Below are 18,800 nucleotides of genomic sequence, written 5' to 3'. Positions count from 1 at the left end.
AAAATGCCTCCTTGCAGAACCTGAAACTGTGGTTCCTTTATACCATCCATATATATATTTTTTTTTTTTCTTCCCTTGCAGGGACAGGGTATTTGAATGCAGATGTGTTTTCTGCATGAGACACTGGACCTGGCGTTCCTCTTGATAACTTCATTTTGGTATTAAAATAATTTTCCAGATAATGCTGTTTCTCTTCTGAAGGCTTCCAAGCTTTTACAACAGCGGAGTAATTATTCCATTTATGAGGAAATCAAGGCAGGGGACTGCGGTTGCCGCAGCCTGTGCTCAGCACTGCTGGCAGACGCTTGCTGCTTGTCCCAACTTTCCAATAAGCAAATAAATCTACATCTGTTAATTGCCCTTCCTTTGCAAAATCCACTCATTTCATAAATACTAATGCCGAATTGTGTAACAACGGGCTAAGAGGGTGAGTCAATGTTGTTCGCGTTGAGGTTTGGCCTTGTAAATACAGATTGCTTGCTGGAGACCTGTTGGTGGTGTCAGGGGTCGGTATAAACAGTGTTTACAGTTTGCTTTTTCAGGGGGAGCTTTGTGTTGTAGGGATTTTTTTTGGCCTTGGACCCCTTCTCTTCTGCCACAAGCTTAACAAGATCCTTTGTCATTCTCCAGGGAAGCTTTCAAACTCACCACTGTGGTTTTGAATTGGCTTTAAATAAAAGGTGTTGTGCTTCTGAAGTGCCCTGCCCAAGGGCTCTAGAGCACTCCACAAGCAATCCAAACAGCCAGCAGACAAAGCCATTAAATGTGAAGTGTCTATGTGTGATTACCTGGCAGAAAGCTGTAGAAAAGTGTTTGCAGCCGAGTCCCACAGGAATAGGCTTTGTCTGAAAAACCACCCTCAGCAGGTGATAACTCTGTTGGAAAAAGTCAAGGTAGGTCTTGTTGATTCATCAAGGTGGGTGGCTTAGTCCTTTGTTTCAGCGTAGAGCAAAAGAGGTAGGAACAAGCAGAAATGAGATTAGGGAGGTGGGAGGAAGACCTTTTAAATGGGCTTCTGTGTTTTCCCCTTCTGCCAAGGCATTGTCTCCATGCATGGTGGATCTAAGCCACTCGAATTTCCAGCTTGCGTGACTAATGGCCTTGTATCTTATATCCTGAAAACAGAAATATAGCCTTGAGAAGTCAGATGTAATTTTTTCAGTTACATTTGCAGAGTGAAAGCCCCTAAGTGTAACTCCTATAGTGCCTCTAAGCTCCTCCAGCCTCCGTCTCCTGGCATCTCTTCAATTCTGAACACGTAGCTTCATTTTACCTCTTAGTACCACACCAGCTGGAACAGCTTCTTCCAGGGTGGGGAGTCTTGTGTGCATGCTCTAGCGAGTGAGGAGAGTGCTTGGAGATGAATGTATAGTTCCCTCCTGTGGCTTAGAAGGCTATATCTAAATTTTTAGGCTTTTTTTCTTTCCCCATCTTATTGAGGTAGGAAGGGAAGATTATGGCACTTGATGATTTAATCAACATAATCTCCAGATAAAACATGCTTATGTTATACTACTGGGAGATATTAATTTATGCTGGCTTGCTTCTCCTAAGGTAAATTAAATCATTAGTTTTAAGACTGGATTAGGTGCACATGTCCCTTGCCTCTTAAAAAGGCAGTTCAGTAGTTCTTAAAAGCTTCTTGGCTTGGCATTTCTTGGGAGTCATCAAATACCTTCAGCGCAGGTGTCATGAAAAGTGGGGATGCAATACTTAAAGGTGCAACCACCAGCTCTGTAGTAGTAGTAAATGCCTCCACGCTGACCTAGGACCTGCTAATGCCTTGTGCCGCCTCCTTTACCTGAAGGTATTATTTTACCAGCTCATTAATTCAGCGAGAAGATTTTGCCCCAGGTCTGGGGAACCAGCGATTGCTCCTTTGATCAAACCTGTATCTAGAGCATCTCTCTGTTGATGGAGAACTGAGCTGTTTGGTGTGTTTTTGGAGGAGACCTGGCCAGAGCAAGGTGGTCGGTGTCCACACCCCTCTCCCACTGGAGAGAGCATAAGGACATCCAGGATGATGCGTTGACTTGTGCTTGAAAATATGCCTGAGCAGAGCTGTAGCTCAGATGTTGGGTGATCTTGGAAGTGCCATTAGCACCTCTGAACTGGCTGAAAATTCCCCAAAACGTACAGGTGAAGCTCTGAGGGCACAACAGAAATGAAAAGCAAAAGATCTTTACTGAGGTGGGTGGGAGATGTTACAACTCTTTCATACAGGCAGGGAAACTGAGGCACGGTCTGCCTCTTGCTGGGGAGGGCAGTAGCAGGGTGTAGGAGTAAAATTTGGATGCCTGAGGGCAGTGGCCCCTCCTGGAGTGACTTGATTTAGAGCAGATGAGCTGAGCCGGCGTGGCTGCTCTTCCTTGGAGGAATGCCTGATGCAGAGATGCTGGCTGCAAGCGTCGAGGTGCCCTGTCTGCTTGGATGGGCAGCAGCTCTGCTGAGGAAACCAGACCCTGCTGCCGAGACAGACGGGAAGGGCTCCCGGTGACCCAGGGGGGGGAGAAATGACAGAGGCCCTCATAGCAATTTCAGGGCTATTAAGGATGTGATAATGAGGCATTGCGTGCATCATTTTTCAGCACTTCGCTCCCCCGCCCCCAGTTCAGCCCCTGCATTAACACTCTCCATCTCAGGAGGACAGTAAACGCTCAGCTGGTGCTGTAACTCCATTTTTTATGCATCTGGGCATCAACAGGGCTGGTGCATGCGTGGGTGGAGGGGGTGAGGAGAGAAGAAGGTGCCTTCCCAGAAAGCTGGCTCAGATCCCCATCAACAGGGAGCAGATGCTCAAGATAACAGGTTTGATCAAACGAGCAACGGCTGGTCCCCCAGACCTAGGGCAAAACCTTCTTGCTGAATTAATGGGCAGGTAAAATAATACTAGCAGGTAAAGGAGGAGACACAAGGTGGAACTTGCCGCTGCAGGATTCTCTCCAGCCGGCTATGAGCATCAAGTTATATGGCTGGGGAGAATCTTGTGGAAGATGATCTCAATGCACCTGGGGAAGGGCCACTATCCATATGCTATTTCCTACGCTTTCCTGGTGCTGTTTTCCTTGGTGCAGTCAGTCCTTTGCTCTGATTCTGCACGGCCCATCTCTCGGACGATGAAATCTTCCACCGCTTTGCCTCTCTGCATCCCTGGGCCATCTGCTGCGCTGCGGTTCCTGGCTGCGCGGTGGTGGACGTGCTGGTGGCCGCTCCAGAGGAGCGGCTTTGCTGGCTCTCGCACACCCAGGGTTGCACCGGCAGAAGCAGGCACACAGGCAGGATTTTCCTACCGGGCAGAGCCGGTTTGCTCCTGGGACGGGTGGATTTCTGATCGCTCTTGGGGAGCGGGTTAATATCGCCATGGAGGTCAGAACAGGGATGGCTCCACGAGGTTATAAATCTCGTGGAGGGTGGGAAACCGGTGTGCGGTGGGCTGAGGCAGCTCTCTTGTGTGGCTCTTCCCGTTATGGTGCCGGATGGCAGTGCCTGTGCAAAGAGCAAGTCCTTCTTGCTTCCCGATTTCATTTTTGCTATTTAAATGTATAGAGGCATTTTTCTGCTTGAATATTTAGAGGCAAGTGTCTCTGTATAGAACGTTTACGGCAGATTTATTGTGTGATGCTCTGGCACTGGGATTAAATGTTAATGCAGGTGTGCTGATACAGTCTGCTTTGAACTGGGCAGCTCCTGGAAGTCTGTAGGCACTTGGGGAATAAAATCAACTGTGTAACACGGCCCTTTGCCACCCTGTAGATGTGCCTGTTGGCGCATTCAGACTCTTCTCCATCCCCACCTCACCACAGGCACCCTCAAGAGCCATCCTTGGGGCTGAGCTCTTGATCTCCAACCTGCTGTGACAGAGGACCCCGCTGTTCCTGTGTGATTGTGTATGTCTAACCAGCTTTTCACGGGCTTAGTTTTGGGGGCTGTGTGTTTCCCCTGGGTGATGCCCAGGTGGGGGATGCCTCGCACAAGGCAGATATCGCCTCCCCGCTGCCGTGCCGCGGGTTGGACAGGCAGGCGGCCGTGTTATCGGGAGAGGAGATGAAAAGATCCCCAACTGGTATTTGTTACTTGTGACTGCAGACATCAAGGATCTGTCACTGGCAGAGCAAAAAGGGAACGATATTATTTTTGGTTTGATCAGGCTGTCTTCCCTCTCCAAGTACTGCAGGCTACAGCGGGGCTCGCTAGACACGAGATGCTGCCCAATGCTCGCTCTGATTTACCTTTGCCTTGGTGCAGGTTAGTCACAAGGGAGAGAAGTGCTTTTTTAATTACAAAGGAAGCATTTGTAGTCTTTCATGCTGGCAGAGAGCTGGGGGCAAAGCTGATATGCAAAATGTATTTTGACTTGCTGTAATGTCTCTTTCAGGCTGCTGACGCCTCTCCTGCATCTCCCCGCCAGTCATCCGAGGCTTGTCCTGCAGCCGTGGAGGATCAGGCAGGTCTGGTTTTGGGAGCAGGGACCTTGGTGTCACAGAGGGGTACCACGAGATCTCTGAACTCCAGTCCTCTGGAGCCTGGAGGAGAGAGCCAAAGCAGGTGCGTTTAAAAGCTGGAGCAGGAGAGGAGGGAATCCCTCTCTTCCAGGAGGGTAGGCATGCTGCAAGCAGCACTGGGAGATGCCGGATCCCACAGACGCTGAGCCATTCCCCCTTTCTCCATCCATCCCGCTTCTTAATAGAGAGATCAAATCAAAGATGACAGGATTATTTATTGAGGTGTTTGTTTGAAGTTGAACGGACAGGAATCACGTTTCAAAACCGTAAGAGAAAGAGCTTTTTAGCTGTCTTCCTTTCTACAAAATAGCAACCGCATCACCGCACGCCACGGGGATGTCAGGGTGAATCTGTTTCACTGACAACAAGATTGTTCTGTCTAGACGGGGAAGCGCTGCTGAACTGAGTCTGCAGAATAATTTAAAGCCAAAATACTTTACAGACATTAAATTTAAAATAAAAACAGGCTTGACACAGATGGTGCTTGATGGATAGCTTCTGTGGGGGTGGGATGGCTTTAAGACAGAGCTTGATAGGAGTGATTGACAGATGTCACTCAGTGTGACCTGGTGACTGCTGACCTGTCACCTCTCCCAAACAAGTTCTTCCACAAGAGTGGGTCCATTGAGGCGTCTGGGTAGCCCCGTGGAGCTCAGTGCGGGGCTCCTCTGCAATACTTGGATCTGTCTTGAGTTTTGTGGTTCCTGGGCAGCCTGCCCAGCCCTCCCCAGCCCCTCGGTGCCTTATCCCTGCTGTGCTGCCAGCTGTGTGGCCACCCCTCTGCCTGACCGCTGCCGAGGGACGCAGGAGCAGAAGTGGTTGTGTGGAGGGGATATGAGCCTTGCATTTGCCATCTGCCTGGAGGGGCTGGCAGCCAGGGCTGTCTGAGGCAGAGAGATGTGGTGGTGCAATTGCAGCCCAGCTGGCATAAGGAATTTACTTTCTTTTGGCAGGAAAAGAAAGATGAAACGTTAAAAGCGTGGCTCAAAGGCTGGAATATATACGTGGGGTTTTTTTCCCCTTTCTGAAGAGGGCTTCTGCTCAGAAGTGCTTCAGTGCGGCTCAGAGAGACAGCAGCTGGTCAGAGCGGGAGGGATGCCGGCCATCAGGAGAGAGCGGGGAGTGGGGCTGAAGTAAGGGAGGAAGAAGAGGCATGTCTCGGGTGGGCTGATCTCGGGGCTCAGGGTGAACGCTGACACTTCAACTCCACCACAGCCTCTAGGACGCGTGCTTTAGTCTCGTTTGGCTCCTGTTCAATGGCAGGAAATAAAAACTCTTTTCTTGTCTCTGTAGATGAGGGCAGTGCTCCTCTGGAGTGGGACGACACCTTCCTGCTGACCACTGCCCTTGGGTTAGGGAGGGTGCAAGACAGGAGGAGCAGAGGGCTCAGCCAAGGCATCTGTCGGCTCCTTCTGGAGAAGTCCTGACAGCTCCCAGCTTACCATTTCTGGCATCCTGGTGAGTGAGTCCAAGTGTCCCCAAGAGTCCCCGATGACTTTCTGAAGTGATGATGGTACGAGGTTTCTCCCAGGGCCAAGCTATTCCATTTGCTTCTGCTGATGAACTTAGGGGCAGGCTGTCAAGGGAGAGAGCATGGCTGTCAAGCAGCAAGGCACACTGACGCAGAGATGTGCTGCGTTCTAAACTCAGTAAAATTTGAGGCCTCCTATTTTTTTTTCTCAAGCGGTCACCAGACTTTGTGTGCCTTCACACAGCAGTTCAGCCGCTGGGTGGGCAGCAGGACCTGGCATCCCAAACGGGTGCACTCGCAGGGAGTGCAAGAAGAGAGATGGCTGTGAGATATAACAGGGAGGGAGAACTGAGGTCTGTGCATTTGCCAAGTGAGGAGCTGGAGAGAAACAGTTCAGGCTGTTTAAAGCTTTTCCTTCTGTTTCTTCCTTTGACTTCTTTTTTCTGCCCTCCCTCGGTGTTAGCGGGTCTGGGCCAGATTCAGAGATAAAGTGGGAAAGGGAAGATGCAAGTTCAGCATGGCAGGGAGTGGGTTTGGAGCAGTCTTAACTTTACACCTCTGCAAACGCTGGCAGTGAGTGCTGCTTATTTGCTGATCAAGGATGTACCTGAACGAAGCACGCTGGGGAGACAGTCACTTGTTCAGGCTCAAGAAATGGGTGAGCAGTGAAACAGAGTTTGACCTTGACTCCAATTCCAGCTGCTGCCTTGCCTCTTAACTTTTGGCTCCTGCATCATCTCTGGCAGGACAGGGTGAGGGCAGGCAGCAGAAGGGGGGACCCTGATGTCCCCCCCTCCCGCAGCCTTACCCTCTGTGTTCCTCTGCCTGCCTCCCTGCTGCTGCTGCTGCCGCCTCGTGAAAGACCTTGTGATTAATTACACTGCTCCGCAGCCTCTGAAAATTTATTTAGGGTTTTATGTTTGCTGCTGCTTACACAATGGTAAATCTGCTGTGGCTGCGTCTCAAGCAGGTGGCAGCTAATAGGTCAATAAAGTGAATCGCACCATTAGAGCTGTCGAGCTGGGCTGCCGGGAGCCAGGCAGGCAGGTAGAGGGGAAAGCTGTGGAGAAGTCAAGACTGATCTGCTTTAGCAGAAATGCATCTGGCTATGCTGGCTTGCAGGAAATTGCTCGCTTCCCTGATAGCATCCACTGCTTTAATAGATCAATTTTTCCACTATAGTTTGCCTAGCCTAGGCTTTCTTCTCCCTGCATCACATGCTTTCCTAAGAATTAGTCTATAGGACCTTTTCATCTCCAGGAGCTTTGGAAGTTGTTTTTCCTTAAAGATTTTCATTGCCTTTTCCTCGGGGTGTACAGAAAAGGGGGGCTGGGGGGAGACCTTTGAACCACAAAAAGCCCCCACCCCTAAAATGCTGCCGAAGGATGCAGAAATCAGCCCAACTTGAAATAGCTAGCAACCACCCAAGGAAATTTAGAAATCGCCTCTGAGCATCTCGCTTAGTGCTGCTGTCGAAGGATTGGGGATGGTACTCCTTGAACAGATAAAAAACACTGTTGTACCTGCTTTTCAGAAGAAGAGAATGAGGCAGGTGTGACTCCCTCACCCTGCGCAGGGTCTCTGCTCCTGCCTGGAAGGGAGCAGGCTTGTTTGTACGTGCTGCTAATTCGTATGCGGTGGGAATCTCTTCCTGATGGCCTGGTGCAGAGCCGCCTGCTTTGTACCGCTTCCCAGAAGGAAGAGAAGCGCGAGCTGTGTTTCTGCGTGGCCGTGCCAGCCGAGCGAGCTGCATTCAGTTTGCTTCGTGCGGTGTTGCGAGCCGGGGCCGTGCGCGGTCCTCGCAGGTAAAATGGGGCTGGAGGCGATGACTCGCTCTGAACCTGCTCTGGGATGCTGAGCCTACGCAGGCGACGGTATCGCCTTGTGATGTTAAAGCTGCTACGTCCACCGGGTGATGTACCACCGACGTGCGAGGGTGTGCGTGCTGCCTTCCCGTGCTCTATATACGGTGCCTCCAGTAGACTGCATCCTCACTGGAAAGGCGATTCAGATATCCTGGCTCCTCCTGTTCCTCCCTGTTAGTGCCGTACTGTTGGTTTTTAATGTTTCTGCAACGATGGTTTGTATAAATTGAACCAGGTTGTATTTATTCTATAAAACTTTGTAGGTATCTTGCATTGGATGTCACCTCCCAGCGCACAGTGAGCAATTCAGCTTAAGGAATCATCACCAACGCCATTATCTTTATTGCCAGTCCTGCCTGATAAATCTGCTCCCTCCGGGACGGCCAAGCCCAGCGAGTAAGCCAGACCCACTATACGTGTATGTATTTAGGAGAGAGCGGAGCTTATGCTCAGGAGCTGCTTGCAGGGTTCTCAACAACAGGCGCTCGAAACGACCCCGAGGGTTGCTTAAAAAACAGGGAATTAACAGAGCTCTCATGCAGCCAGCCTTGGGAGTCCCTGGGCTTTTTCAGCACTTTGGGGACTGGGCTTCAAGTTCTTCTCCCCGGCTTGGAGGGGTAGAGATTTGCTATAATTTTGTGAGCCAAGGGCCCTGTTGTCCTTTCCCTGACCTGAGGCCGGGCCATTAAGCTGCACATCAGGTATTGCAAAACTCAGCATTGAAACAGTGACTTTTGATGGACCACAACTTTACTGAGCGTGAGGTTGCTTTACCGAGCTGTGTCCCATGTGAGCAAGATCATCTGGTATTTGGTGCCCTTTAGGATAGAGCAGGCGTGCGCCCTCCCAGCACGTCATGTCACCCACGGACCAGTGGCCAGTGGTGCCTGAGCAGGACTAAGCTGGGCTGGGAGCTCTGGTTCGTGGATCCTTGTCGGTGGTAGCATCTTCCCTGCAGCTCAGACGGCTGTGGGAGCCAGGAGCTCTCGTCTCGCCCAGGCCAGCTGCCTGGCTGCGTGCTGTCTCTGACAAACAGCTTTTCTCCTGCCTCCTGCTGAATTGCTAGTACCCGCTTTTCCCCTCCATTTCAGGCGTGAGTGCCTCAAGGGGACATCCCTGTGCTCTGTGAGCTCCTGGAGGTGCAGATCACAGCTGGCTTCTCGTGGAGCCACCACAGCTCCCTGGGCAGAAGCAGTGTCCCCAAGCCCCGGCTACGCCGCTTGCACGAGCTGGTTTCTATCTGGCACGTCTGGTGGCACCGCCGAGCTGTCCAAAATCGCCCAGGTGCTGCAGATACAGCCTCGTCTGTGGCTTCCTTCTGGGAAAGGGAGCTCGCTTTTGGCTTGGAGCATCTGATGAGAAACAAGTCGGCTACAAACAACTGCGTCTGCTGCGTTGCCTCTTGCTGAAGCACGGGAACGGTCAGAGAAAAGTCCCCCTTTGCCGCCGTCTTCAGGCAGAAGGGGCTTGCGGAGCCTGGCAGGGGCAGAGGAGCCCTCTGGGGAGCAGGGGGGGTCCCCGAATTCCCAGCTCCGGGGTCTGCTGCTACCCTGGTGCTGCAAGAGCGGGGCCGGTCTTTGCCCCATCAGTGCCCCGTGCCCTCCTTTGGGGCAGCGGTGGGGCTGCTGGGGAGCGCGGTGCAGGCATTGCCCGCTGCTGCAGGCAGGAGAAGGGCTCTGAGCGGGCAGTGGTGAACCCAGAAAACTGCCTAACAGCTCCCTTCTGAGGCCAGGGGACTTTGGTGGAGAAAGTGACTTTTATAGAAATAGAGGAGACTTCCTTTTGGGTCAAGTGCTCTGGAAACGAATGATTTTGAGATGAAAGCCTTTTTACTCGGGTAATACGGATTCACATTGCCTAGAGGGAAGTCTGCCTTGTGCTGGGGTATTTTTCCCTCTGGGGCCATTGTGATTGCTTTTGAAGATGAATTTTCAACATACAAAGGAGAAGAAGAAAGCTGAGAGAAAGAAAGGGCTTTAAAAAATATCAGGGGTTCTCGTGGTCTGTTTTAATTTGTTAGCATGTCTCTCTTGCTCGTAATGTCCCTGCCGGGTGCAGGGCTTGTTCCTCCTCTTCCCTTCATGACTTGCTCCTTCTCCCTGGCATCTTCATCAATCCCAGTCTCTGGATTTATTTCCCCCCCCCCTTTTTTTTTCCTTTCTAGGCCAACCTTTTTGCACCTAGGGCTGCTTGGCAGCCTGCGTGCTGCATTGGGTAGGGATCTCCTTGGGAGGTGGGCTGGGAGAGATGGCCGAGCATCCTGAGGGTCTCAGCTAGCAGGGGGTGAGGAGACACCGGCCCTTGGCCTCGAGCAACCGCAGCAGCCTGTGTGCTGGGAATAAACCTCCAAATACACACCCCTGCTCTGGCTGGCCCCCATGTATCCAAAAGCCGACGGGTTACGATCTTCGTTGCATGATGTGCATCCCTCCCACCCTCTTCAGATGCAGTGGGACGTGTCCGTCTGTCGGGGTCCTTGGCGTGGTTCCCCTTGGTGCTGTACTGAGGTGCTCCCCAACCTGGCTATAACTGGCCCAGAGGTCACTTGTGCCTGAGCTGTCCCCAGGGCAGAAGCAGGAGAATGGCGAGGTGAAACCCTCTCTGAAAGAGGTGTGGAATGGGCCCTTTTCTTATCAGTTTATCATCTGAGGGATGTCTTTTGAAAACACGTTATGCCCCACGGACTGAAGGTCTCCAAAGCCTGTTCTGGCTTTAGTAAGACTACGGGAAGCATCAGTGTCTCAATTCTCTGGTTTTTGCTGGTTTCTCCTCCCCTGTTCTGGAGGAATGAGGTGCATGCAGGGCTCTGCTGCTTCTTAGTGTGAAATGCTGTAAAACCCAAGCATTGATTTCTCAATCAAAGGTGTCTGTTTTCTCCCTGGTCTGGGGCTTTAATGCCTGCAAATCCATCTTTCGCTCCCCAGCGGTTTGCTTTAAGATTTTTCAATCAACTGTTGTGCTTCAGAGCTTTGGGAAGGGAATAGATTCAGTCAAGCTGATGTTGCTTGTGCTGGCTCGCCGGTGGGTTTTGAATGAGACAGAAACCAGACAGAGCCCATGGGGGCTCTCGAGTCTCAAGCCAGACTTTTACCTGTGTCTAGCTGTGGTGTAGGAGAACATTGGTCTACTGGGCTTTGGAAAGCTGTGGGTCTTCCTCCCACCCCAGCAGTGAACCTGGCTCAGCAGGCCTGTGCTCCCCAGGCTTTGTGGATTGTAGGCTGAAGTTGCAGTATGTCCTGTCAAGAGATGCCAGAAAAACCTGAAGACTTTAAAAAAAAAAAAAAAGAAAAAAAACCACCACCACGTTCCCATCTGTGCTTCCCATATTTTCATAGCAATCACAATGATTGCTCCCTGTTTTCAAAGCATGGTACTCTGCTGTTGTTTAAGTGCTGTATAACTGATGCAAGCCTTGTTGCTGAAATGCAACTGCTTCTGTGGAGGAGCACAACAGCTTGGGGTAGAAAGGATTGCTGCTGCCCGTGATTGCTCTCTTGCAGAGATTGCTGTCGGTGACCTGAGCTGGGAGAGTCGGCTGCAGCTCCTGCCTTGGCCATTGCCTGCTTAATCATCTCGGGTCGATTGCTGCTGCTGTTTAAGCTCAGCTTTCCCCTTGCTAAAGGAGGGTGGGTGACATGGGAAGCCCTTTCCAAAGACCAGGGCTGGGGTTGCTTTGCAGCCCTGGGAGGTGCAGGTGGAGCTTAGAGTGGAGCAAAGGGGAGGGTGAAATGCAGGTGCCTCCTGGTGCTAATTGTATGCAGCAGATTTATCTGGAAGGAGCTGAAGGAAGCGTATCAAGGATGTCTCAGCTATTCAAGTGAGAAATCAAATTAAACTTTGCATCAAATAGTAGAGCTGCTCTGTGCTAGGAGTTATGTCAAATTCATTAAAGGTTTCTACACACCAGCCCCGCAGGAGTTAGTGGAGAGAAAAACCAGTGCTCTGTGTCAGGGGGCTGTGTTTGCCTGCTCACCTGGATGTGTTAATGATGTGGGTAGAGGAAGAGGGGATTATTGCTTTAACCTTCAAGATTACCCATGTGTGGAGCAGGGAGGGGGACACTGACTCCACAGCAGTGAATATAATAATTCTGTGTGCCACTGCCAGCAAGCTGGGAAGTGTGTCCATCAGCCTGCACCGAGGGATGCGAGGTGAGGACTGGGACAAAAGCCCCAGCAAGCTGGAAGTGTGGAAAACACTCTCATCCCAGTTGCCCATCTGCTGGTCTCCCATTAACAGGCTGGGAGATGGAGTCCCTTGGGACCCCTGGGGTGTCTGGGAGGTGGATGGGAGTAATCTGAAGGAGATCAAAATATCAGTATCACACAGAAATATGCGTTCAGACTTGCTTCTCGTCAGGCACGAGTCCACGCTTGCTCTAGGCAAGGAAAAGATCTGGACAGCACATTGCTCCCTCTGTGGGGACAGATTGCTCGGAGGCTGGATGGAGCACAGACTTGGCGTGAGAGAGCCTGCAGCCAGGAGGAAGCTGCTAGCGTGGTGGCACGGGAGTCGTCTGCCGGGAATCTGTGATGCCACGGGAGTTTGGCCGCAAAATGATTACCCCACACCGTACACCAGAGGCTCTGAGAGCTGCCAGGTGACCAAAGCATGACCATACCCGCTTCTCACCAGCGGTGGGGCATGCCAAAGAGCTGGTGGACATCAGGAGGAGGAGAGGAACATCAAGCTTCATCCACTGCACATGCTGAATGCCAAAGTTTCCTCTGGCTCATGTGCTAAGGCCCAGGCTTGACTAATACTAGCTGATTTTTTTTTTTTTTTCTCATTCCTGATGCATGTTGTGCATTGCTTTAGAAGTACTCAAGCACTAGCTTGATATTTAAAAGCCATTTGCGGTACTGCTGCTCTGCTGGCAGGAGAAACTAATCTGACCCCGGGGGGTACATATCCTGGTGTTGGAGCAGGGCAACCCGAAAGCAGGCAGGGGTGAGTCTCCTCAGGTGTCCTGCCTTACTGCTAGGTCTGGATTAGGGCTCTCCAGCCAAGCAAATGTCTTTCCTTTCTCCTTTTCTGTTGAGTCGTAAGAATTTTCAGGAATTTAAGATGCTAAACCTCAATTAGGCAACACTTATTAATTTCCAAGATGTAATTTATTTACAAAGTGTTCCCCTTCACAGCAGCAAATGCTGTTAATTGCTGTAGTTTGCTTTCCAGCCTAGGATTTGAGACTTGAAAAACCCATGAATGTGGCTGCTAGGCAGGCAGGGCTGGCTCTGGAGGGATCTTGCTACCTGGGGGTACGAGGAGCTCATCGAGGAGCTGACTCTGACCCAGGCACCCTAGCTTTTGCTCAAAGCAGTCCCTGTCCTAGGGCATGGGAACAGGCCAAGGAGCAGGAATTCCTGTTCTCTTTTTGTGGCTGTATTAACCAACTGTTCTGCAGTGCCTTTTGCTCTCTCTGCTCTTCGGCTTGGTTCATTTGCCCCCAGCGTGATACGGCTATCCTCATCCCGTTCCAGTGTTGCTGCAAGGCTGAGTGAGCTGCCTCTCTGTAGATCTGGAGGCAGAGCTGCGGAAAATCAATGGGGCCAAGAGAAGATGAGGTACTACATGCTTGTCCTTCAAGCTGCCAGCACCGGGGATGGCATCTTTGCAGCGTGATGGCTCAAGGCTATTTTTTTTTTTTTTTTTCCTCCTCTCTCTGGCGTAGGCTGTTGCTCAGAGCTGCAGAGATGCTGTACTGAAGCTTTGCTGACATGCAAAGCCCTGCGACTAATTCCTCCGAAGCAGGCTGTGCCGTTCACCTGTGAGACACCAGCTCCTCCAGGATGAGGTGGGCTGTGGGGCAGGGGAGGGGAGCAGCCTCCTGTGTTTTGGGGAAGGAGAAGCTCTCCTTCCTCCTGTGCACGGACTCAGTGGACTGCCTCTTGCCGTCTAGACGAGCAACATCTTTAGGAGAGTCTCCCAGGTGGTTCTTTGGGGAAAGAAGTTGGAGATTGATCGAAGTACCTCATGCAGAGTCAAAACACTGGCTTCACCTTCTTGTGCTTCCCAAGGACCACTTGAAAAGGGCAAACCAGCGCCGCTCCCCGACCCCTCGCACAGGGCTGGGGGACTGCTGGGGGTGCAGTGTAGGACCCGTGATGAGGTCCTTGTCTTGGTTTGGCTCCAGAGGCACTGCTGTAACCCTGATGTTTCATGCAGACTTAGACAAATTATTGCAAAATAGCCCTGTCTTATCTTCTGGCAGGCCTGACCATGTACCCAGCTCAGCCTGTTAATGAAGCAATTGTTCTGCACAATGGATTTAGCCATCAGCCATCGTCTCCAGTTGAGCTTGATCTATAATGCCTGTTTGTAGGCACGGGAAGCGTTCAGCACTCCCAGGAGCGGGCGGTGTGCGAAGTCTGGATTTATTAGCCATCTGGCATGCTGCTGGGCCATTTGTTACCGAGGATCTTGCAGGAAGAGCCTCTGATGCTACAGTGAACTCTGTGCTGTAGGGAGAGTCAGGATAATTTCTGGGAGCTCATGGCAGGGGGAGTCCTGGCTTCTCAAGTGCCTAAAACCAGTGAGTTTGGACCACTGCCCACCCGCCGTGATGTTCCTCTTGAACATCCTGGTCCAGGTATCCATGGAGAAACGTGACCTGCTTCTTCCTAGGCTGAGCGTGCCAGGATGCTGCCGGAGGAGCTTCTGGTTTTGTTTCTTAAGCCTGACCTCTTCCTTGTGCATTTGGTGATGCCTCGTGATGTGGCAAGCAGGGAACGTGCCTTTTCTCTCCATGGCTGACCTGTGTAGCAGGAATCCAGCCCTGGAGCATCCCCTGCCCTTTGCAGGGCTTGTGTTCAGACGTTGAGCTGGGCAGCTCCAGAAAATGAAATGTAAATGAAATGGAAAGCCGAGGGGCAAGGGGGCTGCTGAATTCTTCACCGCTGAACTCTGCTGCCTGCAGGAGAATTGTATTCTAGCTGTTGCTTGTGTTCTTCTTCCCTGATTAGCCTGGGCAATGCACTGGCAAGATAAAGGAAGGCAATTTCCTCGGCTCACGCTGAGACCTTATTATGCATTTCCATGAAGCGAAAAGGGAGGAGGGAGCAGCCCAAGCCTCCTGAAGCTCAGGCCCTGCAGAGTTGTCCAGCACGATAACCCTGCCAGCCCTCGGGGTGGGCTGAGGGAGGGTTACCCAGCCGCTAAGAAGCGAGGTTAATGACTCGGAGCCGGGGTGCTGGCTTTCTACTGCTGCCTGGACCACGCAGGTGGCTGAAGAGCAAGGGCTGCGGATGCAGATGAGTTGGTGGGGAGATCAGGTTGGACGTCAGGGTCTAGCAGAGGGGTGGAGAGCAGGGTGCTTGCCTCTTTCTCCCTTTTCTCCCTGGCTTAAGTCGGTATCTGTGTGCACGAGCAACGCAGAGCATGCTCTCCTGTGAAATGGTGGCAGTGGGTGGTGGTGAACGTGGCTGGTCCTGTGGGCCAAGGGGTGACAGGGTGAGGTGTCTGTGCTCCCAGAGTTGTTTGCAGAGAGCCTTGGAGATGGCTGGATGAGGTCTTTTTTTTTTTTTTTTCTCGGGTAGGGACCTACTCAGCACTCCCTCCCCACCTTCGCCTCTCCACCATCCCCGTTCTGCAGGGCTGCGTGGTCGCAGCCTCACCTGATCCCACAGCCTTCAGCCAAGTTATGTCCTGACCACGGTCCCTCTCGCGTCTCCCAGGCCAGGATTAAAGTACACATAACCTCAGTCGGGAGTTGGGTTCCTGCCTGGGGCTGAGGGTCCTGCTGCCTGTTCAAGCGAGGGGACATTTCACTGGCAAAGGGCTGATCACAGACCACGGTTTTGCTGCTTAACACAGCAGTAGGGAGCCCAGCTTTAAATATGGGTTGCTAATGAAAAAGCTCCTCTGAAGACCATTGTACTTTGCAGAAATAAGTGCCTGCGCTGCTAGGGTTGCTTTTAAAACCTCTAACCACTGTGTTCTTCAGCGGCTTAAGCGACGTGCATAATAAACCCCTGAAATGGAGTTGGGCTCTTATGATAACAAGAAAGCACGAGGTTGGAATAAACTGAAATGAGAGGAGTGAGGGGGCTGGTTCCTAACGGTGCTGAGCCGTCCCCCAGGTCACGGTGGGACTCCTTCACCGGGGAACCGGGCTGGTGGGAGGTCTGCGCTTAGCTAATGAGCGAGGGCTGGGCATGTGATTAGTGTCTCAGAGCCACCTCCCCATGGCCTTATTACAGGGTTAGTCATTGTGAATGTCAGTCTGATCGGAAATGATTATGACTGCCCAGAAATCGTTAGTGCTTGCCATGCCACGAGTACAAGTCCATCACTTCTGCTTTTCTCTGTTGGACGTATGGGTGCCTGGGGAAGGAGATTTCATGTATAGGGATGATGCCTATAGAGCTCACTGAGGTGCGCAGGCCTGGGTTTTAAGCCCGAGCCCATGCTGTGCTGGCTAATGGCCCTGCTTCGTCGTGAGGACACGAGCAGAGTTGCTGGTGCGTGGACGTTTGTGGGAAGCCCACAGCGGCAAGGGTTGCCCAGGTCAGGACAGAGGACCTAGGAGATGTCACGGGTCCTGGTTAGCAGGGGAAAGAGAGAACGAACGACCCTACCGCTGCTAGCCCACGTCAGCCTGTGGTGGGACCCAGGAGGTGGTTTCGGGAGGTGGCAGGGTCCCTCCAGCACCCTGCGTTGGCCTCGGGCACGGGGAGCAGCAGGAGGCTGCGAGGGCTGGAGCTGCATCTCTGCCCTCAAGCGCAGCGCTGCGTCCTGACAAACCGTCAGCTGGAAGGAGGGTGCTCAGCGACTGCTGCTTCTTGATTAACACAGGGAAATGAGGGTGACCGCCTCCTCCCTGTCTGCTGGGAAAGGTGCAAGCTGTGTAAAGGCAGCAGGCAGATGGCTCCGCTCTCCATCGCGTGGGCTCTGTCCGGTTGGGCTGCGGGTGGCCTGGTTGGGATCTGAACTGCCTCGGGGGATGCTGCTCCAGTCCTGTCCTCTCCTGCCGCAGCCCCAAGGTGAGACGCAAGCGCACGTATCCAGCGGTACCCGAGTCCCTGCCTTCTCCTTGTCCCCTGGCACAGAGAGCTGTGGATGAATGAAGCCAGCGAGGGTGTCGCAAAGCTGGGAAACCCGCTGTGCTTTTAGGGAACGGCACTCTCTGGAAACTGCCTCGTGCACTGGAGAAGCCTGGGTTCACGACAGAAGCATCCTTTAGGTAAATTGCTTTTGTTGGCTTGTTAGATATATAATTCACGTCCTTATGCACGTTGGGGGTGTATAAAGCCGTATCCGAATGGTTTATTCATCAGCGGCGCTCGGTTCCTTCATGCCATGCCCCGTCCCTTCCCACCCTGCGGCACATCTGTGCAGCAAGATGGAAGGGAGGTGGAGGAGTGTGTGTTGGCTGTCTGGCCGGCTCTGGTGCCCATCTCCCTCTGCATTGTGCTGGGAGATCAGAAGGGACGTGAGGCTGGAGACGTGTTCGCTCCCCCACCAGACCCAGGGAGACGTCCCTGGCCTCCAGCCCAGCCCTCGGCATCGCAGGGACGGCCGAGGCAGACCCTTCCCCAGGTACATCCCTGGCAGCAGCCAAGGCACGGCCCCAAATATCCCCTCTCTCCTCTGCACTAATCCCATTCAGACCCTGTCCTCCATTTCTCCCTGGCGAGGCTGCAGGCATGAGAGACCGGCTGCTTCGTTTAGGGTGGAATAGATTAGCTCTCACCCTCGGGAGCAGCTCGCTCAGCTTGCACTTGAGATAAGCGAGGCCGTGTCCTCCTGGCTGTGGGACTCCTCAGCAGCTGGTGGAGCTGTGATTAGCCTCAATTTATGCAGGCTGTTAAACAAACACCTGCAAGGTTCAGGGACAGAGAAGCCAAGTCATTTTTGCAAGCAAATAGTCATGTTGCATTAAACTGAGAACACTGTCCTTTTTTTTTTTTTTTTTTTTTCTGTGGTGCCTGTTAGAGCTCCGAAACATCTCCAGTCCCTGTGAAATTTGTAGGGGTACGAGCCAGAGAGATTGCTGCCAGCAGCAGATACTCTAATGTCGTGTGATATTCTTGCAGCACTGGGCTGATTGCTGTGGGCATGAGCGCGGTTGTGACTTCTGGGGTTGCTGCTATAGCTGACAATTTCTAAGCTTGTTCTGCTCTTATTGCTTTCTCTGCTGTTTGCAGTTCTCTGTAGCTCACCCCTAATCTCCTGCAATAGACGCGCCGTTATTGCCAGCAGTATGATGGGTAGCATCGAAGGGGCACCACGACGTCGAGATCTGTTGGAGTGTTAATAGAAGGGCTTAATGCGGAGAAAAGGAAATCCTGCTCCTCCACAGACCTTGCCAAAGAATCTCATTTAATTAACCTCGGAGGTGATTACTTACAGCGGTGTTGTGTGCCAGCAAGGAGCCCAAAAATAGTCTCCGTCCAAATGCAGCTCGAAGGCAGGCGGCTTTCCCCCTTGGAAAGCCCCACCAGACCTGCAGCTGAGAAGGGCTAGAGCAAAACAAGGCTGAAGTAGCATTACCCATCCAGAAGTTTGACTCAAATTGCAGGGACGTTGTTGCATATGGATGCATATGTTTTGTCCCAGTGGGATCCCCAAGCCCCGGAGCAGACTGAAGGGGTTGGTGTGTGAATGGCAGTGCCTTGGCCGTGGACCTGCCTCGTCTGCTGCCCCACACTTGTGCGTGGGAAGTGGATGGATTTCTTCCTCCCTGGGCATTTCCTTCCAGTCCTAAGGGAATTCTTTCCGTGAAAGCCTTTGCTTGTTTCTTCCTGGGTAACTGGAGAAATCCCATCCTCCCAGATAAAGGACGTGTCAGCATTACTGTTGCCCGCCACCGAAACGCATCCCCTTCCTTGTGGCCACATGAAGGGGAGATCTGCAGCGATCAAGCAACCTGCTGGTCTCTCCTCCATCCTCCACTCTTGTCTCCACCGTGCCCCGGGATGTTCTTTCTACCCTATATTTTTTGCACTCAGTTTGCTAAGT

The 18,800-nt window shown here is 52.2% G+C and overlaps 1 protein-coding gene and 1 long non-coding RNA gene across 3 annotated transcripts in view; both read left to right on the top strand.

The window, feature by feature from the left end:
- Nucleotides 1-5,960, top strand: part of SUDS3 (SDS3 homolog, SIN3A corepressor complex component) — a 38,565-nt gene extending 32,605 nt beyond the window's left edge. The window contains exons 13-14 of the transcript XR_008236767.1: nucleotides 4,376-4,545; nucleotides 5,796-5,960. The gene's annotated coding sequence lies outside the window, so the exon portion shown is untranslated. The remainder of the gene's footprint in view (nucleotides 1-4,375; nucleotides 4,546-5,795) is intronic.
- A 7,744-nt stretch (nucleotides 5,961-13,704) lies between these two features.
- The window catches only part of LOC128146464 (uncharacterized), a 29,631-nt gene continuing 24,535 nt past the window's right edge, over nucleotides 13,705-18,800 (top strand). Inside the window, exon 1 of one of the 2 annotated variants that reach the window (XR_008236770.1) lies at nucleotides 13,705-15,099. This is a non-coding gene — a long non-coding RNA (uncharacterized LOC128146464). Of the gene's footprint in view, nucleotides 15,113-18,800 lie in introns of both variants that reach the window. The other variant, XR_008236769.1, reaches the window with a different exon arrangement.

The sequence above is a fragment of the Harpia harpyja genome, chromosome 9 (assembly GCF_026419915.1).
Source record: "Harpia harpyja isolate bHarHar1 chromosome 9, bHarHar1 primary haplotype, whole genome shotgun sequence".
In the NCBI taxonomy this organism is placed as follows: Eukaryota; Metazoa; Chordata; class Aves; order Accipitriformes; family Accipitridae; genus Harpia; species Harpia harpyja.
This window is presented reverse-complemented; position numbering and strand designations above follow the sequence as displayed.